The sequence below is a fragment of the Eleutherodactylus coqui genome, chromosome 3 (assembly GCF_035609145.1).
Source record: "Eleutherodactylus coqui strain aEleCoq1 chromosome 3, aEleCoq1.hap1, whole genome shotgun sequence".
Lineage (NCBI taxonomy): Eukaryota > Metazoa > Chordata > Amphibia > Anura > Eleutherodactylidae > Eleutherodactylus > Eleutherodactylus coqui.
In genome coordinates, this window is record NC_089839.1 from 250,524,701 (window position 1) to 250,546,320 (window position 21,620).

The following is a 21,620-nucleotide window of genomic DNA, read 5'->3' on the forward strand; positions in this document are numbered from 1 at the left end:
AAAGATGTTCATAGGAGACAGAATGAAATATATATGTATGTTTTAGACCCAAAACTTCAGAAGTGTATATCAAAGATGTTCATAGGAGACAGAATGAATTATATATATATATATATATATATATATATATATATATATATATATATATATATATATATATATATATATATATATATATATATATATATATAAGTTTTATGCTCATAGCCTTCACAATTCCATATCTTCTTAAGTGCCAGAGAGGCTCTAACAGTGGAGTAGCTGGCAATAAAGGGTAAGAATACCCTGTTGGACATCTTCTGACATTGTAGCTGTACAAGCTTCAATCAAAATCTAGGAAGACGTCAGACAGTGGATTGGAAAGCGTTAACACCTACACATTTCCAGGTTTGATACATCCTGAGATTTAAGTGGTATTCCGGGCACAGACTAACATATTAAAATCTAATGTACATCATCACAATAAGTCATTTTCTAATAGGTTAACTTACATGGTCTAGTTGCTTTCTTCATTTTCTATTTATGTCACCTTCCACTTGAAAAATTTCTCCACTTTCTCTGACATATTGTTCACATTTGCTACTTCCTCCCCTGTTCATAGCCTCCAACTTCCTGTGAGCAGTGCATGATGGGAGGACAGGAGCACAAGCACTGTGCTGTATTCCTCATGTGCAGTTCAGAGTGCCGGAGGGTCCTGTCTGTCTGCTTCAGCAGCTTTCTCTGGCATTCTGAGAGGAAGGTTGGTGCCAGTACGTTGTAGGATCGCTGAACTGCTGGCGAAGCTACAGTGCTGGCCGGGAGATGAGCTCTATGTATGCTGGAAGTTGTAGGTAATAGTCCGTTGCTGTGTTTACTGTGGAAGTGATGCATGTAAACTCAGCAGCAGATCAGCAGTTTCATGGGATGAAGAAGAGAGTCTAAAGCGGCAGATAAAAGGTGCCGATTGCCACAACTTAGCTGTAGTTTCTGGAGTCCAACATTTTCAGAATTTCCATTTTGCGCCTGGAAAACTTCCTTAATAGAGATGAGCGAACGTACTCGTCCGAGCTTGATGCTCGGGCGAATATTAGGGTGTTTGGGATGCTCGTTACTCTTAACGAGCACCACGCGGTGTTCGGGTTACTTTCACTTTCATCTCTGAGACGTTAGCGCGCTTTTCTGGCCAATTGAAAGACAGGGAAGGCATTACAACTTCCCCCTGTGACGTTCAAGCCCTATACCACCCCCCTGCTGTGAGTGGCTGGGGAGATCAGATGTCACCTGAGTATAAAAGTCGGCCCCTCCCGCGGCTCGGCTCAGATGCCTTGTGAGTTAGCTGAGGGAAAGTGCTGCTGGTGCCGGAGCTGCTGTAGGGAGAGTGTTAGGAGTGAGTGTAGGCTTCAAGAACCCCAACGGTCCTTTCTAGGGCCACATCTATCCGTGTGCAGTAGTGTGGAGGCTGCTGTTAGCAGTGTTGCCCATTTTTTTTTTTCCAAAATCGGCTGTGCAGAGCATTGCGCCCTGCAGTAATACTACAGGGACAGAAGTGGTGGTTAGGCAGGGAGAGTGTTAGGAGTGAGTGTAGGCTTCAAGAACCCCAACGGTCCTTCTTAGGGCCACATCTATCCGTGTGCAGTAGTGTGGAGGCTGCTGTTAGCAGTGTTGCCCTTTTTTTTTTTTTTCAAAATCGGCTGTGCAGAGCATTGCGCCCTGCAGTAATACTACAGGGACAGAAGTGGTGGTTAGGCAGGGAGAGTGTTAGGAGTGAGTGTAGGCTTCAAGAACCCCAACGGTCCTTCTTGGGGCCACATTTAACCGTGTGCAGTACTGTGCAGGCTGCTGTTAGCAGTGTTGCATTTTTTTTTTTTTCAAAATCGGCTGTGCAGAGCATTGCGCCCTGCAGTAATACTACAGGGACAGAATTGTGTAGGCAGGGCCAGAAGACATATATTATTGATTGAATATAGTCAGTGGGCCTTTTCTTTAAAAAAAAAGGGAAACATTCTATTTGGCCTGCCTCTGACAGTCCTCAGCGTTCTGGGTACGTGTGTGGTGGGTGGAGAACGTAAAGAAATCATACGCAGCCAGCTACGTTTAACAGCAGGCTTGCGCCAATTTATTTCCTGCCTGGGAAAAATCACCGCTCTGCTGTAGTTAATAACTCTGCAACCCTGCAGTTCTGTGACACATTTGCAGGGCCAGAAGACATATTTATTATTGATTGAATATACGCAGTGGGCCTTTCCTTAAAAAAAAAAGGGAAAACATTCTATTTGGCCTGCAGGCTTGCGCCAATTTATTTCCTGCCTGGGAAAAATCACCGCTCTGCTGTAGTTAATAACTCTGCAACCCTGCAGTTCTGTGACACATTTGCAGGGCCAGAAGACATATTTATTATTGATTGAATATACGCAGTGGGCCTTTCCTTAAAAAAAAAAGGGAAAACATTCTATTTGGCCTGCAGGCTTGCGCCAATTTATTTCCTGCCTGGGAAAAATCACCGCTCTGCTGTAGTTAATAACTCTGCAACCCTGCAGTTCTGTGACACATTTGCAGGGCCAGAAGACATATTTATTATTGATTGAATATACGCAGTGGGCCTTTCCTTGAAAAAAAAGGGAAAACATTCTATTTGGCCTGCCTCTGACAGTCCTCAGCGTTCTGGGTACGTGTGTGGTGGGTGGAGAACGTAAAGAAATCATACGCAGCCAGCTACGTTTAACAGCAGGCTTGCGTCAATTTATTTCCTGCCTGGGAAATCAAATCACTGGTAATACAGCATGCTGAGGGGTAGGGGTAGGCCTAGAGGACGTGGACGCGGCCGAGGACGCGGAGGGCCAAGTGAGGGTGTGGGCACAGGCCGAACTCCTGATCCAGGTGTATCGCAGCCGACTGCTGCGCGATTAGGAGAGAGGCACGTTTCTGGCGTCCCCACATTCATCGCACAATTAATGGGTCCACGCGGTAGACCTTTATTAGAAAATGAGCAGTGTGAGCAGGTCCTGTCGTGGATGGCAGAAAGTGCTTCGAGCAACCTATCGTCCACCCACAGTTCTGCGCCGTCCACTGCTGCAAATCCGAATCCTCTGTCTGCTGCTCCTCCTTCCTCCCAGCCTCCTCACTCCACTACAATGACACCTGCTCAGGAGCGGGAACACTCCCAGGAACTGTTCTCGGGCCCCTGCTCAGATTGGGCAGCAGTGGTTCCTCTCCCACCAGAGGAGTTTATTGTCACTGATGCCCAACCATTGGAAAGTTCCCGGGGTCCGGGGGATGAGGCTGGGGACTTCCGCCAACTGTCTCAAGACCTTTCAGTGGGTGAGGAGGATGATGACGATGAGACACAGTTGTCTATCGGTGAGGTAGTAGTAAGGGCAGTAAGTCCGAGGGAGGAGCGCACAGAGGATTCGGAGGAAGAGCAGCAGGACGATGAGGTGACTTACCCCACCTGGTTTGCAACGCCTACTCAGGACAGGTCTTCAGAGGGGGAGGCAAGGGCAGCAGCAGGGCAGGTTGGAAGAGGCAGTGCGGTGGCCAGGGGTAGAGGCAGGGCCAGACCGAATAATCCACCAACTGTTTCCCAAAGCGCACCCTCGCGCCATGCCACCCTGCAGAGGCCAAGGTGCTCTAAGGTCTGGCAGTTTTTCACTGAGACGCCTGACGACCGACGAACAGTGGTGTGCAACCTTTGTTGCGCCAAGATCAGCCGGGGAGCCACCACCAACAGCCTCACCACCACCAGCATGCGCAGACATATGATGGCCAAGCACCCCACAAGGTGGGACGAAGGCCGTTCACCGCCTCCGGTTTGCACCGCTGCCTCTCCCCCTGTGCCCCAACCTGCCACTGAGATCCAACCCCCCTCTGAGGACACAGGCACTACCGTCTCCTGGCCTGCACCCACACCCTCACCTCCGCTGTCCTCGGCCCAATCCAGCAATGTCTCGCACCGCACCATCCAGCCGTCGCTAGCGCAAGTGTTTGAGCGCAAGCGCAAGTACGCCGCCACGCACCCGCACGCTCAAGCGTTAACCGTCCACATAGCCAAATTTATCAGCCTTGAGATGCTGCCGTATAGGGTTGTGGAAACGGAGTCCTTCAAAAGTATGATGGCGGCGGCGGCCCCGCGCTACTCAGTTCCCAGTCGCCACTACTTTTCCCGATGTGCCGTCCCAGCCCTGCACGACCACGTCTCCCGCAACATTGTACGCGCCCTCACCAACGCGGTTACTGCCAAGGTCCACTTAACAACGGACATGTGGACAAGCACAGGCGGGCAGGACCACTACATCTCCCTGACGGCACATTGGGTGAATTTAGTGGAGGCTGGGACAGAGTCAGAGCCTGGGACTGCTCACGTCCTACCCACCCCCAGAATTGCGGGCCCCAGCTCGGTGGTGGTATCTGCGGCGGTGTATGCTTCCTCCACTAAACCACCCTCCTCCTCCTCCTCCAACGCAACCTCTGTCTCGCAATCAAGATGTGTCAGCAGCAGCAGCGCGTCGCCAGCAGTCGGTGTCTCGCGTCGTGGCAGCACAGCGGTGGGCAAGCGTCAGCAGGCCGTGCTGAAACTACTCAGCTTAGGAGATAAGAGGCACACGGCCCACGAACTGCTGCAGGGTCTGACACAGCAGACCGACCGCTGGCTTGCGCCGCTGAGCCTCCAACCGGGCATGGTCGTGTGTGACAACGGCCGTAACCTGGTGGCGGCTCGGCAGCTCGGCAGCCTCACGCACGTGCCATGCCTGGCCCACGTCTTTAATTTGGTGGTTCAGTGCTTTCTGAAAAGCTACCCACGCTTGTCAGACCTGCTCGGAAAGGTGCGCCGGCTCTGCGCACATTTCCGCAAGTCCCACACGGACGCTGCCACCCTGCGCACCCTGCAACATCGGTTTAATCTGCCAGTGCACCGACTGCTGTGCGACGTGCCCACACGGTGGAACTCTACGCTCCACATGTTGGCCAGGCTCTATGAGCAGCATAGAGCTATAGTGGAATACCAACTCCAACATGGGCAGCGCAGTGGGAGTCAGCCTCCTCAATTCCTTTCAGAAGAGTGGGCCTGGTTGGCAGACATCTGCCAGGTCCTTCGAAACTTTGAGCAGTCCACCCAGGTGGTGAGCGGCGATGCTGCAATCATTAGCGTCACCATTCCTCTGCTATGCATCTTGAGAAGTTCCCTGCAAAGCATAAAGGCAGACGGTTTGCGCTCGGAAACAGAGCCGGGGGAAGACAGTATGTTGCTGGATAGTCAGAGCACCCTCCTGTCTATATCTCAGCGCGTTCAGGAGGAGGAGGAGGAGCATGAGGAGGATGAGGAGGAGGGGGAAGAGACAGCTTGGCCCACTGCTGACGGTACCCATGCTGCTTGCCTGTCATCCTTTCAGCGTGTATGGCCTGAGGAGGAGGAGGAGGAGGAGGATCCTGAAAGTGATCTTCCTAGTGCACACAGCCATGTGTTGCGTACAGGTACCCTGGCACACATGGCTGACTTCATGTTAGGATGCCTTTCTCGTGACCCTCGCGTTGCACGCATTCTGGCCACTACGGATTACTGGGTGTACACACTGCTCGACCCACGCTATAAGGAGAACCTTTCCACTCTCATTCCCGAAGAGTTAAGGGGTTCAAGAGTGTTGCTATACCACAGGACCCTGGCGGACAAGCTGATGGTAAAATTCCCATCCGACAGCGCTAGTGGCAGAAGGCGCAGTTCCGAGGGCCAGGTAGCAGGTTTTATACGTTTCAATGCTCTTAAAAGCGATGAAACTTTAACTTGAACCAATTTTTCGTTAAACTGGGCTGCCTCCAGGCCTAGTTACCACTTAAGCCACATTAACCAAAGCGATTAATGGGTTTCACCTGCCATCTTGGTTGGGCATGGCCAATTTTTTCTGAGGTACATTAGTACTGTTGGTACACCAATTTTTTTGGGCCCTCACCTACAGTGTAATCATAGTAATTTCTATGTTCTTCGCCTGCACTCATGGTACAGAAAGGTGTGTGTGGTTGGCCTACACTTTAGCTACATAAATGTAACTGGGGCCTTGTCTATACTGCAGCTACTGAAATGTGAAAGAGACTGTTATCTCCCTAAACTGCTGCAATGGGAATGTTACTGGGGCCTGTCTTGAGTGCTACTATTACTGAAATGGAACTTTGACTGCGCTCCCCCTATACTGCTGCTAGTGATATGTTAGTGGGGCCTGTCCCTAATGCTACCGCTGAAATGTTAATAATTCTGGGCTCTGCCTATACCGCTGCTAATGGTATGTCACTGGGGTGTGGAAACAGAGGCTTCACAAAGACATGATGGCGGCGAGGCCATTTCCCACCAACGCTGTTACTGTTAAGGTGCATATAACAACGGACACGTGTAGAGGACACATAGTGCCTCCAAAACATCCCCCTCATTCTCCAACAATGAAAACATTCTTGGCAAATACCGTTGCATTGGTCCGTCTGGTGGCAGTCCAAGAATTTCACCTTTAACGACACAACAAGAGAGCACCACCACCATCCCCCCGCCACGGCCCACTTAATCCTGGCCACATTCCGAAAACCAACTACATTAAACCGCGCTACCAGGTCCGCAGTCACCACCACATTACCACCAACGAGGTTACTGTTAGGCCGCCTGCAGACGAGCGGGTCGGATCCGGCAGCGAGAATTCTCGCCGCGCGATCCGACCCGAGAGCCTGCAGGGACGAGCGCGTACTCACCCGCGCCTGGCGGCCCCGGCTCTTTCATGAGACCGGAGCCGGCGGCCGGGTGAGTGCGTGCCCCGCAGAAAATTAGGACATGCCGCGGTTTGTTTGCCGCGCGAGATTTCGCGCGGCCAAACCGCGGCCGTCTGCATAGGAGTGCGTATTTTAATGCACTCCTATGCAAACTTTCAGCGGCGGAAATCCCGCGGGAAATCCCGCGGCGGGATTTCCGCTCGTGTGCAGGCGGCCTTAAGGTACATATTACCAGTCAGACTGGGGCATGCAGTGTGGGCCGAAGCCCACCTGCATTAAGCACAACATTACTACCTCAGCTGTGTTGGGCAATGCAATGGGATATTTTTATGTACCGCCGGTGGCTTCCTGGCACCCACCCATGCTGTGGGTCCACAGAGAATTATAAATGCATCTGTTTCCACTTCTAAAGAATCCCAGTCAGACTGGGGCATGCAGTGTGGGCCGAAGCCCACCTGCATTAAGCACAACATTACTACCTCAGCTGTGTTGGGCAATGCAATGGGATATTTTTATGTACCGCCGGTGGGTTCCAGGGAGCCACCCATGCTGTCGGTCCACAGGGACTTCACAATAGGGAGTTGTACCTGCCTGTGTCTATGAATTAAAAAGCTCGGTCTGACTGGGGCATGCAGACACCTTGACAGAATGAATAGTGTGTGGCACATAAGTTCCCCATTGCTATGCCCACGTGTGCAGCTCCTGATGGCGGTGGCACAGGATTGGATTTCTCATTGCTTCTGTACAGCATTGTGGGCTATCGTCCCGCCCCTTTTAAAGAGGGTCGCTGCCTAGCCGTGCCAACCCTCTGCAGTGTGTGCCTGCTTTTCCTGTGGCAGACGCACTTATAAATAGACATGAGTGTGGCGTGGCATGAGGGCAGCTGAAGGCTGGGCAGGGACAGTTTGGTGTGCGCTGTGGACACTGGGTCGTGGGGGGGGGGTGGGCAGCATGTAACCCAGGAGAAGTGGCAGCGGAGTGTCATGCAGGCAGTGATTGTGCTTTGTTGGAGGTAGTGTGGTGCTTAGCTAAGGTATGCATTGCTAATGAGGGCTTTTCAGAAGTAAAAGTTGTTGGGAGGGGGGGCGCACTCTTGCCGGTATTGTGGCCTAATAGTGGGACCTGTGAACTTGAGATGCAGCCCAACATGTAGCCCCTCGCCTGCCCTATCCGTTGCTGTGTCGTTCCCATCACTTTCTTGAATTGCCCAGATTTTCACACATGAAAACCTTAGCGAGCATCGGCGAAATACAAAAATGCTCGGGTCGCCCATTGACTTCAATGGGGTTCGTTACTCGAAACGAACCCTCGAGCATCGCGATAATTTCGTCCCGAGTAACGAGCACCCGAGCATTTTGGTGCTCGCTCATCTCTATTCCTTAAGCATGTCCAAGATATAGAGCAATTGATTTATTGTGGCCAAGTCCACACAAATATAAAGTTACTAGCTGATATACCGGGCTTAGCCCGAGTTATTTTGGTACTGGTGTTTATCTGGTGTTCACACAGAAAATCTTATGAAGTCGTGGTTACTTTAGAAATACCGAGGAAAAAAATATGTTCACCATTTTGCATGGTTCTTTGCGTTACCCAGGAAACACCACGGGGAGGTAACCATGCGACGCTTCCTTTATATAAAATGACATCAGGAAGTGAGAGAATTAGATTCCGTACATATAATTTGGACGCTAATTCTTTTTCGCTTAGAATTGAATAATCGATTTGGAGCCCATTAACTTTTCCTATTAATGACATAATCAATGCTCGTGCCAAATTTGAAGTTTCTGTGACATCAGGAAGTGAGAGAATTAGATTCCGTACGTAAAACTTGGATGCTAATTCTTTGGTGCTTAGAATTAAATAATCGAGTTGGGACCCATTAACTTTCTCTATTTATGACATAATCAATGCTTGTGCCAAATTTCAAGCTTTTATGACATCGGGAAGTGAGAGAATTAGATTTCTACGTAAAATTTGGATGCTAATTCTTTTGTGCTAGAATTGAATAATCGAGTTGGGACCCATTAGCTTTTCCTATTTATGACATAATCAATGCTCGTGCCAAATTTAAAGTTTCTATGACATCCGGAAATGAGAGAATTAGATTCCGTATGTAAAATATGGACGCTAATTCTTTTGCACTTAGAATTAAATAATCGAGTTGGGACCCATAAGATTTTCCTATTTTGCACATTATCTATGCTCGTGCCAAATTTAATGTTTCTACAACATTGGGAAGTTGGAGAATTAGTGGCGAGTCAGTCAGTCAGTCAGTGAGTCAGTGAGTCAGTCAGTCAGTGAGGGCTTTCGTCTTTATATATATAGATCATAGACCTTCCGATGCAGATCCTGCACAAAACCACAAACAAAAGGTCTGGTTAAATACTGCGCTAATTTGTTCTGGGGATTTTGTACCACACCCCTACTGGAGGTTCCTACTGATGTAGCAATTCCTAACATGACTCTTGCATTGTAATAACGCAATGAACAGCATTGTAGTGCATTACTATTGGGTTATCAGAGCATGTTAAGTGTCAAGTTAATATCTGCTACATCTGTAAGCCTTAAAGGGGTTTTTCGAGATCCAGCGACTTGAGGATAAATCGCTGCCACAATCAATAGATATGACAGCACAGGCATACATAATAAAGAGAGCATGAGGCTTAGGGCTCATAAACACAGGTGTATGCAGTTATTGGTCATGAATATGCAGCTTTTTCATGGGTCGAAACACTGCATGTTCCCTGAGTATCTAGTCTTGCTTGCATTTCTTTTACATAAGTAATAGCGTTTTTCACGTGGGCAAAAAAAGATCGTAAGCAGGTCCATTTATTTTATGTGGAAATATGCTTGTATTGTGTATTTACTGCATTTTTATGCAATTCTATTGACTTAAGAAAGGTCTTTGAGGCCTTTAGGCCAAATAGGCAAAGCAAATGTCCTCTTGTCCTTCAGCCACTGTGTGAGGCCAAAGTACTACACAGTGCAGCAGATGCGAGGTGCCTATCTTTTGTCTTCATCTCCAACTTTACACTCCAAATATTACTTGTAAGCAATCTTAACTCTCATTGCCAGGTTTTTGCACTGAACAAATGTGACAAAGATTGTCTGGATTGTTAACACAACTCTGCCTACTCATCTTTAGGCTAAAACAGACATACTAGCCTTATAAGAAAACAGCATTGTCAACTATAAGCAAGTGCTCGGCCCATCTCACATTATATAGGGCTTGCAACTGTTGACATTAGCTTACCAACATGCTCAGATGTGCCCAGATGCTGCAGGAACCGACTGCTGCCAGGACGTGTTACACACGAGACGCTGGAAGGCATGATGCAGGTAATGGTGCAGCAATTATAATGTTGCCATGTATCAGTGCGTGGGCTAATCTACCAAGCTGTCGCCAAACTGTAGTTGACATATAACTTACGATCTAGAAATCGCAGGTGAATTTTAACTTCAGATTCGGATTCATCGCACGCTAATTCATTTAAATAACATGATTTACTCCCTGGGAGCAAAATCTTTGTTTATCAGTGCTATTATTTCCCTGATTCATCTTGCAAATGTAGCTTTACTAACTTTCTGTCTCTTATTTTAATCTTGATGCTGCAAGAAAAGAGCCTCTGAATTTCTGAAATGCTCTGTTCTAGACATATACAGCAGTATTGCCCATCTGACATCCAGCATGAGTAATTTCTCTTGATCGTCACTTTGTGGGTTAGGGAAAGAGACCGGTTGATATTTCTAACATTTTCTTCTCACAGAGAATCTATTGCTTGGGCTGAATCTAAAGGATTCTCTTAATCGGCCTCGAAAGGATCTAGTTGCTACTTTTTATTTTCAGTGATTTTAATCATTTGGTTTCATTGAGAGACTCAACGATCTTCTCTAACGGAGGGCCAAACAAAGATTCTGGCTGGAATGGCAGGTTGCAAATGTAACTTTTAGATGCTTTATTTTCTGCCCATTTTTTTGCAGAGATGACTGAATTGATCAACGCTATAGATCTAGTAGAGAATCACAAAGAAATTCCACTGATGGATACACCTTCTTCTAGGTCTCTTGTTAAATCGCTCAACCAGACTCGTAATGCCCTAGCAACCGAAACATATGACATAGCCACCTTGACTGTAGTGGATATGGACACATGTGCTCTTTTTAAAATACACTCTGCTTTACAGTTCATCCTATCTTTTAGAAGAGATTTCTCTTCCACTACCTTCTTAGGGATGAGTGTTTGCCCGACAGTCGTCCTGTCTAAAAGGGCCTTTAGCTAACTCTATCGGCTGAATGCACTACGGCTCATAAAGGGGAAGCTGAAGCACTCAGTAGAATGCTAAAAGATCTAATGGTAAATAATGGCTTAATGGGAGATGTTCTAGTTCTCTTAGCTGGAAACGTTTGACAAATTTTACCAGTCATGACCAGGGGAACATGAGCCAATGAAGTAAGGTCATGTTTAAAATCTTGTTTGTGACCTCATATTCAGAAGCTCGACCCAAAAAACAAATGTAAGATCTCTTAAGAGGTGACACTTCTGATGGCAATTTTTCAGAGATGTTACTTAAAATAGGAGACTGAGAAAACTCTACACTTGAAGGTAAGATCATCATAGCATCAAGCTTAACCATAGTGGTGACATGTCTTACAGAATTGACATCTCTGACATCAAAGCGATTTTTAACTCCTTAAAAAATACAAAGCAGCTGCTATTAATGATTTTTTGTTCAAATCATTTGAAGGAGAAGAAATGCAATATGAGTCTGTAGATTCAGTACTACAAACTGATGATGCAGTAAACTATCCTGTGGAATTTCTAATTGCCCTCAACACAGCCACCCTCCCACCCGCATACTCCACATTCTTAAGATTAGTGCACCAGTTATGTAACTAAGGAAACAAAATCCTCCGAAAGTATGTAATATATCACAGAAAGGGAAATATAAAAAAACTATCACAGAAAATGGCCATATACTTACTGACACAGGAGAGAAAACATGTGCACCAACCTCAGCATGCAGGCAGCTATAATGCCAAATGAGGGAGCCAATTACACCTGTGGAGGACACCGATGAGACAGCCACTCACACGACCTCCTGTATAGAGGGTGGTGACTACTTGGTGTATACTCCTGCAAAGAGTAGATACAAAGTGTCAGACCATCCTGATACATGTAGTGCACTATGCAAACAAGCAACCTATTAATAACACCATAATAGGTTCGGTGGGCTGCCCTGCACCTTAAAAAGTGAATCACATTGGTACTGTCACCCTGGGCTCCCCTGGCATTTAAAGCCACACTGTATGTGAATAATACATAATAAATGTGAGGTATTAATTGGATTTTGGCCAAAATACCTGAGCTCACAAGCCAATCGTCAAGGTTCCTCGCATTTTGTGAGACCCTACACTAATATAAATGTATCATAGCAAGGGAAATATAAAAACAAACAATCATTGCAAACGGCTATATACTTACTGGCACAGGAGGGCAAACATGTGCACCAACCTCAGCATGCAGGCAGCCATACTGCCAAATGAGGGAGCCAATTACACCTCTGGAGGACACTGATGAGACAGCCACTCACACAACCTTCTGTATAGAGGTGGATGGCTGCTTGGTGTATACTCCTGCACAGAGTAGATACAAAGTGTCAGACCATCCTAATACATGTAGTGCACCATGCAGGCAAGCAACCTATTAATCATGCCATAATAGTTTGGTGGGTTGCCCTGTACCTTAAAAAGTGGACCACATTGTTACTGTCACCCTGGGCTCCCCCGGCATTTAAAGCCACACTGCATGTGAATAATACATAATAAATGCAAGGTATTAGTTGGATTTTGGCCACAATCTTTGAGCTCACAAGCCAATCATCAAGGCTCCTCATGTTTTGTGAGTCCTCCTGTGTCAGTAAGTATATGGCTGTTTTCAGAAATTATGTAATGGAAACAGACTGCAAATAAAAGTTCTCCATCGAAATGTTATCAAAGGCACAGTAATCACTGGATGTGCTTAAGGGAAAATGTACCACAAATACCATTAATAGCCACTGAGCACCCATTTTAGGTCAAAAGACTGAAGTCCCCCTTAAGGTCTGCTTTGCAAGGATCAATAAATTGCCAGGCAATTGTTGAAGGTAGCCGGAATACACTTGATGGAGAACAGTTTTTTCACATGGTCAGTTCTATGTGTCCTATTCCAGTGTGGGTTCCAATAGCAGTCTGGTGATCCTTGCACCTGCAGGTAATACTACCAATGTGGTCTACAAAGAGCTCCTTTACCAATCAGGATTAGTGAAGAACATCTCATAATGTGGATATTATGAAAATGATTTATATAATAAAGAAACAACAAAGATATGTGATAAAGAAAGATGAAGGTTTATAAGTTAGCAATCAGTTAGCAACAAAATAATTATGAAGATAGTTACGATTTGTATCATCTAGAAAGCATAATACGAATTTCACATGGACAAAGCTGTGGGCGAAAGTTAGTGGCATATACGAGGGGGTGCTGATAAGTCTTTGGCTTTACCCAGAAAGAAATGAGATAGGAAGATGAAACTTTACATTTATTTCACATACTCTTCACTGATGTCAACACACTTCTTACATCGGTATTCCAAGCTCTGTAAGCCTTGCAAAAAGATGGATTTCGGTTGTGCCTCAAATCAGTCATCCGTAGCAGCCATGGCATCAGAAATGGTGTGAAATTTGGTACCCTTGAGGTGTCTTCCGGGTGTCGAGATAGAGCGGATAGGAGGGAGTGCCTCAGCGCTGGAGTTTCCTGCAGTCCACCTGGACGTGACGTGCGTTCCAAAGGATGTGTTCACGTCGTCCGCTCAGTCATGATACCCGGAAATGGGGAATTATGCATTCCACCAGTGCATCTCGTGCACTGTACAGAATGTTTTACATCACCGGCTCTATCTCGACACCCGGAAGTGGTATCTGGACTGACCGGGACGCCGTGGCGGGAGGTCCATTGGCGTGCTGATATGTAAGTCTCAGATTTTACATTTAAATTGTTAATTGTGTTGTATGATGTATTGTACTTGATAAAGTTGTGGTGATCGCTACGAAACCCATTGTACAGGACTTTTAAATGGTTTGATTACGGAATTAAAGGAAAGGAGACTTTTTCTGTCTAATCCAAGATTCCACTGTTCTCCTGTTGGTGTGCCGAGCCTTTTTTTTGTTGTTTGTTGTTTTTTGAGCTAATCTTGAGTGATAATCAAGATTGACCCATTGTGTCTAAATGGGCCTTAATGTAATTTACAGTGTTTATGTTGTGTTTTACATCAACTGGTTCTAACCGACTTCTTCTGTAGACTAGAGATCACATGCTGAAGATAAGTCCTCTTCTTATAAGTAAAACCAGTATCTCTAGGTTTGTTAGAAACTTCTTTATCTCATTAGATAAGGAATAGAGATGAGCGAGCACCAAAATGCTCGGGTGCTCGTTACTCGGGACGAAATTATCGCGATGCTCGAGGGTTCGTTTCGAGTAACGAACCCCATTGAAGTCAATGGGCGACCCGAGCATTTTTGTATTTCGCCGATGCTCGCTAAGGTTTTCATGTGTGAAAATCTGGGCAATTCAAGAAAGTGATGGGAACGACAGCAACGGATAGGGCAGGCGAGGGGCTACATGTTGGGCTGCATCTCAAGTTCACAGGTCCCACTATTAAGCCACAATACCGGCAAGAGTAGGCCCCCCCCTACCAACAATTTTTACTTCTGAAAAGCCCTTATTAGCATGGCATACCTTACCTAAGCACCACACTACCTACAACAAAGCACAATCACTGCCTGCATGACATTCTGCTGCCACTTCTCCTGGGTTACATGCTGCCCACCCCCCCCCCCCCCCCTCACGACGCAGTGTCCACAGCGCACACCAAACTGTCCCTGCGCAGCCTTTAGCTGCCCTCATGCCACGCCACCCTCATGTCTATTTATAAGTGCGTCTGCCAGAGGAAAAGCAGGCACACACTGCAGAGGGTTGGCACGGCTAGGCAGCGACCCTCTTTAAAAGGGGTGGGGCGATAGCCCACAATGCTGTACAGAAGCAATGAGAAATATAATCCTGTGCCACCGCCATCAGGAGCTGCACACGTGGGCATAGCAATGGGGAACCTATGTGCCACACACTATTCATTCTGTCAAGGTGTCTGCATGCCCCAGTCAGACCTGGCTTTTTAATTCATAGACACAGGCAGGTACAACTCCCTATTGTGAAGTACCTGTGGACCCACAGCATGGGTGGGTGCCAGGAAGCCACCGGCGGTACATAGAAATATCCCATTGCATTGCCCAACACAGCTGAGGTAGTAATGTCGTGCTTAATGCAGGTGGACTTCGGCCCACACTGCATGCCCCAGTCAGACTGGGGTTCTTTACAAGTGGACACATGTAGGTTAAACTCCGTGTGTACCTACAGCATGGGTGGCTCCCTGGAACCCACCGGCGGTACACAAAAATATCCCATTGCATTGCCCAACACAGCTGAGGTAGTAATGTCGTGCTTAATGCAGGTGGGCTTTGGCCCACACTGCATGCCCCAGTCTGACTGTGGTTCTTTACAAGTGGAAACAGATGCATTTATAATTCCCTGTGGACCCACAGCATGGGTGGGTGCCAGGAAGCCACCGGCTGTACATAGAAATATCCTATTGCATTGCCCAACACAGCTGAGATAGTAATGTCGTGCTTAATGCAGGTGGGCTTCGGCCCACACTGCATGCCCCAGTCAGACTGGGGTTCTTTACAAGTGGACACATGTAGGTTAAACTCCGTGTGCACCTACAGCATGGGTGGCTCCCTGGAACCCACCGGCGATACACAAAAATATCCCATTGCATTGCCCAACACAGCTGAGGTAGTAATGTGCTTAATGCAGGTGGGCTTCGGCCCACACTGCATGCCCCAGTCTGACTGTGGTTCTTTACAAGTGGAAACAGATGCATTTATAATTCCCTGTGGACCCACAGCATGGGTGGCTCCCTGGAACCCACCGGCGGTACATAGAAATATCTCATTGCATTGCCCAACACAGCTGAGGTAGTAATGTCATGCTTAATGCAGGTGGGCTCCGGCCAACACTGCATGCCCCAGTCAGACTGGTAATATGTACCTTAACAGTAACCGCGTTGGTGGTAATGTGGTGGTGACTGCGGTCCTAGTAGCGCGGTTTTATTTTGTTGGTTTTCGGAATGTGGCCAGGATTAAGTGGGCCGTGGCGGGGGATGTTTTGGAGGCACTACGTGTCCTCTCCACGTGTCCGTGGTTATATGCACCTTAATAGTAACAGCGATGGTGGGAAATGGCCTCGCCGCCATCATGTCTTTGGGAAGCCTCTGTTTCCACACCCCAGAGACATACCATTAGCAGCGGTATAGGCAGAGCCCAGAATTAGTAACATTTCAGTCGTAGCATTAGCGACAGGCCCCACTAACATATCACTAGCAGCATTATAGGGGGAGCACAGTCTTAGTTCCATTTAAGTCATTGTAGCAGCCTACACAGGCCCCAGGAACAATTCCGAAGCAGCAGTATAGGAGGAGCATAGTCTTAGTTCCATTTAAGTCATTGTAGCAGCCTACACAGGCCCCAGGAACAATTCCGAAGCAGCAGGATAGTGGGAGCGCAGTCTTAGTTCCATTTCAGTAGCTGCAGTATAGCCAAGGCCCAAGTTACATTTATGTAGCTAAAGTGTAGGCCAACCCCGCAAACACTTCTGTACCATAAGTGCAGGTGAAGAACATACAAATTGCTATGATTACACTGTAGGTGAGGGCCCCAAAACATTGGTGTACCAACAGTACTAATGTACCTCAGTAAAAATTGGCCATGCCCAACCAAGATGGCAGGTGAAACCCATTAATCGCTTTGGTTAATGTGGCTTAAGTGGTAACTAGGCCTGGAGGCAGCCCAGTTTAATGAAAAATTGGTTCAAGTTAAAGTTTCAACGCTTTTAAGAGCATTGAAACATATAAAAATTGTTTAGACAAATTAGATGAGTGAGCCTTGTGGCCCTAAGAAAAATTGCCCGTTCAGCGTGATTACGTGAGGTTTCAGGAGGAGGAGCAGGAGGAGGAGGAGGAATATTAGACACATATTGATGAAACAGAAATGTCCCCGTTTTGGATGGTGAGAGAGAACGTAGCTTCCATCCGCGGGTGCAGCCTACGTATAGCTTACGTATCGCTGCTGTCCGCTGGAGGAAAAGAGAAGTCTGGGGAAATCCAGGCTTTGTTCATCTTGATGAGTGTTAGCCTGTCGGCACTGTCGGTTGACAGGCGGGTACGCTTATCTGTGATGATTCCCCCAGCCGCACTAAACACCCTCTCCGACAAGACGCTAGCCGCAGGACAAGCAAGCACCTCCAGGGCATACAGCGCGAGTTCAGGCCACGTGTCCAGCTTCGACACCCAGTAGTTGTAGGGGGCAGAGGCGTCACGGAGGACGTTCGTGCGATCGGCTACGTACTCCCTCACCATCCTTTTACAGTGCTCCCGCCGACTCAGCCTTGACTGGGGAGCGGTGACACAGTCTTGCTGGGGAGCCATAAAGCTGTCCAGGCCCTTAAAGACTGTTGCACTGCCTGGGCTGTACATGCTGCTCGATCTCCGCACCTCCCCTGCTACCTGGCCCTCGGAACTGCGCCTTCTGCCACTAGCGCTGTCGGATGGAAATTTTACCATCAGCTTGTCCGCCAGGGTCCTGTGGTATAGCAACACTCTCAAACCCCTTTCCTCTTCGGGAATGAGAGTGGGAAGGTTCTCCTTATAGCGTGAGTCGAGCAGTGTGTACACCCAGTAATCCGTAGTGGCCAGAATGCGTGTAACGCGAGGGTCACGAGAAAGGCATCCTAACATGAAGTCAGCCATGTGTGCCAGGGTACCTGTACGCAACACATGGCTGTCTTCACTAGGAAGATCACTTGCAGGATCCTCCTCCTCCTCCTCCTCCTCAGGCCATACACGCTGAAATGATGACAGGCAAGCAGCATGGGTACCGTCAGCAGTGGGCCAAGCTGTCTCTTCCCCCTCCTCATCCTCCTCATGCTCCTCCTCCTCCTCCTGAACGCGCTGAGATATAGACAGGAGGGTGCTCTGACTATCCAGCGACATACTGTCTTCCCCCGGCTCTGTTTCCGAGCGCAAAGCGGCTGCCTTTATGGTTTGCAGGGAACTTCTCAAGATGCATAGCAGAGGAATGGTGACGCTAATGATTGCAGCATCGCCGCTCACCACCTGGGTAGACTCCTCAAAGTTTCGAAGGACCTGGCAGATGTCTGCCAACCAGGCCCACTCTTCTGAAAAGAATTGAGGAGGCTGACTCCCACTGCGCCGCCCATGTTGGAGTTGGTATTCCACTATAGCTCTACGCTGCTCATAGAGCCTAGCCAACATGTGGAGCGTAGAGTTCCACCGTGTGAGCACGTCGCACAGCAGTCGGTGCACTGGCAGATTAAACCGATGTTGCAGTGTCCGCAGGGTGGCAGCGTCTGTGTGGGACTTGCGGAAATGTGCGCAGAGCCGGCGCACCTTTACGAGCAGGTCTGACAAGCGTGGGTAGCTTTTCAGAAAGCACTGAACCACCAAATTAAAGACATGGGCCAGGCATGGCACGTGCGTGAGGCTGCCGAGCTGCAGAGCCGCCACCAGGTTATGGCCGTTGTCACACACGACCATGCCCGGTTGGAGGCTCAGCGGCGCAAGCCAACGGTCGGTCTGCTCTGTCAGACCCTGCAGCAGTTCGTGGGCCGTGTGCCTCCTATCTCCTAAGCTGAGTAGTTTCAGCACGGCCTGCTGACGCTTGCCCACCACTGTGCTGCCACGCCGCGTGACACCGACTGCTGGCGACGTCCTGCTGCTGCTGACACATCTTGATTGCGAGACAGAGGTTGAGGAGGAGGAGGAGGGTGCTTTAGTGGAGGAAGCATACACCGCCGAACATACCACCACCGAGCTGGGGCCCGCAATTCTGGGGGTGGGTAGGACGTGAGCGGTCCCAGGCTCTGACTCCACTAAATTCACCCAATGTGCCGTCAGGGAGATGTAGTGGCCCTGCCCGCCTGTGCTTGTCCACGTGTCCGTAGTTAAGTGGACCTTGCCACTAACCGCATTGGTGAGGGAGCGTACAATGTTGCGGGAGACGTGGTCGTGCAGGGCTGGGACGGCACATCGGGAAAAGTAGTGGCGACTGGGAACTGAGTAGCGCGGGGCCGCTGCCGCCATCGTAGCTTTGAAAGCCTCCGTTTCCACAACCCTATACGGCAGCATCTCAAGGCTGATAAATTTGGCTATGTTGACGGTTAACGATTGAGCGTACGGGTGCGTGGCGGCGTACTTGCGCTTGCGCTCCAACACTTGCGCTAGCGACGGCTGGACTGTGCGGTGCGAGACATTGGTGGATGGGGCCGAGGACAGCGGAGGTGAGGGTGTGGGTGCAGGCCAGGAGACGGTAGTGCCTGTGTCCTGAGAGGGGGGTTGGATCTCAGTGGCAGGTTGGGGCACAGGGGGAGAGGCAGCGGTGCAAACCGGAGGCGGTGAACGGCCTTCGTCCCACCTTGTGGGGTGCTTGGCCATCATATGTCTGCGCATGCTGGTGGTGGTGAGGCTGTTGGTGGTGGCTCCCCGGCTGATCTTGGCGCGACCATGGTTGCACACCACTGTTCGTCGGTCGTCAGGCGTCTCTGTGAAAAACTGCCAGACCTTAGAGCACCTCGGCCTCTGCAGGGTGGCATGGCGCGAGGGGGCGCTTTGGGAAACAGTTGGTGGATTATTCGGTCTGGCCCTGCCTCTACCCCTGGACACCACACTGCCTCTTGCAACCTGCCCTGCTGCTGCCCTTGCCTCCCCCTCTGAAGACCTGTCCTGAGTAGGCGTTGCACACCAGGTGGGGTCAGTCACCTCATCGTCCTGCTGCTCTTCCTCCGAATCCTCTGTGCGCTCCTCCCTCGTACTTACTGCCCTTACTACTACCTCACTGCAAGACAACTGTGTCTCATCGTCATCGTCCTCCTCACCCACTGAAAGGTCTTGAGACAGTTGGCAGAAGTCCCCAGCCTCATCCTCCGGACCCCGGGAACTTTCCAATGGTTGTGCATCAGTGACGATAAACTCCTCTGGTGGGAGAGGAACCACTGCTGCCCAATCTGAGCAGGGGCCCGAGAACAGTTCCTGGGAGTGTTCCCGCTTCTGAGCATGTGTCAATGTAGTGGAGTGAGGAGGCTGGGAGGAAGGAGGAGCAGCAGACAGAGGATTCGGATTTGCAGCACTGGACGGCGCAGAACTCTGGGTGGATGATAGCTTGCTCGAAGCACTTTCTGCCATCCACGACAGGACCTGCTCACACTGCTCATTTTCTAATAAAGGTCTCCCGCGTGGACCCATTAATTGGGCGATGAATGTGGGGACGCCAGAAACGTGCCTCTCTCGTAATCGCGCAGCAGTCGGCTGCGACACACCTGGATCAGGAGCTCGGCCTGTGCCCACACCCTCACTTGGGCCTACGCGTCCTCGGCCGTGTCCACGTCCTCTAGGCCTACCCCTACCCCTCAGCATGCTGTATTACCAGTGATTTCCAAGCAGGAAAAAAATTGGCGCAAGCCTGCAGCCAAAATAGAATTTTTTCCCTTGTTTTTCAAAAGGACAAGCCACACTGCGTGTATTCAATGAATACTACTAAGTTTAATAACTGTGTTGTGGTGGCCCTGCAAATGTGTCAGAGAACTGTAGTGATGCAAAGTTATTCGCTACAGTAGATCAGGGATTTCCCATGCAGGAAAAAAATTGGCGCAAGCCTGCAGCCAAAATAGAATTTTTTCCCTTGTTTTTCAAAAGGACAAGCCACACTAAGTGTATTCAATGAATACTACTAAGTTTAATAACTGTGTTGTGGCCCTGCAAATGTGTCAGAGAACTGCAGTGATGCAAAGTTATTCGCTACAGTAGATCAGGGATTTCCCATGCAGGAAAAAAATTGGCGCAAGCCTGCAGTAAAACGTAGCTGGCTGCGTCTGATTATTTTTAACGTTCTGCACGCAGCACACACGTACCCAGAGCCCTGAGGACTGTCAGAGGCAGGCGAAATAGAATTTTTTCCCTTGTTTTTCAAAGGACAAGCCACACTGCGTGTATTCAATGAATAATGTATGTCTTCTGGCCCTGCCTACACAATTCTATCCCTGTAGTATTAATGCCGGGTGCAATGGTCTGCACAGCCGGTTTTGAGAAGAAAAAAAAAAATGCAACACTGCTAACAGCAGCCTGGACAGTACTGCACACGGATAGAAGTGGCCCTAGAAAGGACCGTTGGGGTTCTTGAAGCCTACACTCACTGCTAACACTCTCCCTGCCTAACCACCACTTCTGTCCCTATTGCAGGGCGCAATGCTTTGCAGATCCAATTTTGAAAAAAAAAAAAAAATTACAGTGCTAACACAGTACTGCACACTATTAGATGTGGCCCTGAGAAGGACCGTTGGGGTCCTTGAAGCCTACACTAACTCCTAACGCTCTCCCTACAGCAGCTCCGGCACCAGCAGCACTGTCCCTCAGCTAACTCACAAGGCATCTGAGCCGAGCTGCGGGAGGGGCCGATTTTTATACTCGGGTGACATCAGATCTCCCCAGCCACTCACAGCAGGGGGGTGGTATAGGGCTTGAACGTCACAGGGGGAAGTTGTAATGCCTTCCCTGTCTTTCAATTGGCCAGAAAAGCGCGCTAACGTCTCAGAGAGGAAACTGAAAGTAACCGGAACACCGCGTGGTACTCGTTACGAGTAACGAGCATCCCGAACACCCTGATATTCGCACGACTATCAAGCTCGGACGAGTACGTTCGCTCATCTCTAATAAGGAACAAAGCTACAATTGCATTCT

General features: G+C 48.9%; 1 protein-coding gene across 1 annotated transcript in view; it reads left to right on the top strand.

Moving 5' to 3' along the window:
* The first annotated feature begins 10,001 nt into the window (after positions 1-10,001).
* The window catches only part of LOC136621636 (flavin-containing monooxygenase 5-like), a 72,194-nt gene continuing 60,575 nt past the window's right edge, over positions 10,002-21,620 (top strand). Inside the window, exon 1 of the mRNA XM_066597271.1 lies at positions 10,002-10,059. The gene's annotated coding sequence lies outside the window, so the exon portion shown is untranslated. The remainder of the gene's footprint in view (positions 10,060-21,620) is intronic.